The 1,681-nt window shown below is 39.4% G+C and overlaps 1 pseudogene; it reads right to left on the minus strand.

Annotated features, from left to right (window-relative positions):
• Positions 1-449: 449 nt before the first annotated feature.
• LOC118012812 lies at positions 450-572 on the minus strand (annotated as a pseudogene).
• Between the last annotated feature and the right edge of the window lie 1,109 nt (positions 573-1,681).

Genomic DNA, 1,681 nt, shown 5'->3' on the forward strand with positions numbered 1-1,681 from the left:
AAATAAATAAAATCTTAAAAAAAAAAACAAACTTAGTGATGTGAAGAGATTATATTGCAGTAATGAAAAAAACTTTAAATTCAATATTAGACATTTCTATGATTAAAAAAATCACTCTTAAAGGTGGTTTAAGATGGTGGAATAGGAAAATCCTGAGCTCAGTCCTCCAGTGGAACAACAAATACACAGCTATATATGGAAAATTTACTTCAAAAAGAACTTGAGAACTTTCTGAACACCTGTTCTACAACAAAGAATGGAAGGACCACATTGAGATAGGTAGGAGAAGCACAGAAACATTTGTGCCCACAACACCACCCCTGAGGTAGCAAACCACAATTTGTAAGTATCTCAAAAAACAAACAGATATATAAATGGAGTTTCTTCTACAGAGTAACACCACACCAGGCCCTCCAACCCTCAGTTCCTACAAGCCCCCAAAACATCTGGCTTTGGAAAGCTATGAAGATTACATTCAAGAGTGTAGAAGATGAAGTTTCTACTCTTTCCATTAGCAATAATCATGCCTTGTATAAACCTCATTGGCTATGATACTGCCACTGCTCAAAGCTAAGTTTCTGCTCTTTAAGGGCTTGTGTGCAGACCCATTTCCATCAGGACCCAACACAAAAAGCAGCAGTTTGAAAAGAGCCTAGACTGTAAGTGAAGAAGAATCACTTGCTAAACTGCCAAAGGGGTAGAAGTCTGTTGGGACTCTCCCGGAACAGACTCTGGCAGATGACATTTTTCTGGACCCCCTCTACATTACCAGCACTGAGGTTGGTGGGCACCATTTTTGGACCTTCACTCTAATGACCTAACAGCAGCAGGTGAATCCTCCTGCTCCCCCACCACTCATGCAGTATTTCAGGCATGGAGAGTGAGAAAATCCACACCCCCCCTGCTGCTTGTGCTGCTCCAACTGGCACAGCAAGTGAAGAGATGTGTCCTTCCCCACCACACACCACTCATGCAGCCCCAATGGATAGATGTAGCAGGTGACAAGTCCTGCCTCCCCATGCTGCTCACGCAATTTCAACAAAGCCAACAAGTACACCAGCCCACATAGAGGACTCCCCTTGAGCATCCGATTCAAATCACTAGGGAGAATTTTGTTGCTGGACCACACAAGTTGGAAACAAGCAGAGTGAACACAAAAGACAACCAAGCACTATGTAAAGGTTAAATGATAAGGAACATCTTTTACACAGAGCCATTCCTTCAAGACAAAGAGAGATAGCTGTTTCACATAATACACAGAAACACGGAGAATCAAGCAAAATGAAGAAATAGGGAAATATGTTCCCAATAGCACCTAAGTGATACAATAGAATGGATCAGTGACCTAGAAGACAGGGTAATGGAAATCACCCAAATAGAACAGGAAAAAGAAATTAATAATAATAATAATAATAATAATAATAATAATAATAATAATAATAAACAATAATATCTTAAGGGATTGGTGGGATATCATCAAGTGTATTAACATTTATTTTATAGGAGTCTCAGAAGAAGAGAGAGAGAAATGGGCAGAAATCTTATTTGAAGAAATAATGGCTAAACGGTTTCTTAGCCCAAGGAAGGAAATAGACATCTAGCTTAAGAAAGCCCAGAGAGTACTAAGCAAGATGAATCCAAAGAGATCCACACCAAGACATATAATTAAAATGTCAAAAGA

Source organism: Mirounga leonina, unplaced genomic scaffold (genome assembly GCF_011800145.1).
Source record: "Mirounga leonina isolate KUSES-001 unplaced genomic scaffold, KU_Mleo_1.0 Mir_151, whole genome shotgun sequence".
Taxonomy (NCBI): domain Eukaryota; kingdom Metazoa; phylum Chordata; class Mammalia; order Carnivora; family Phocidae; genus Mirounga; species Mirounga leonina.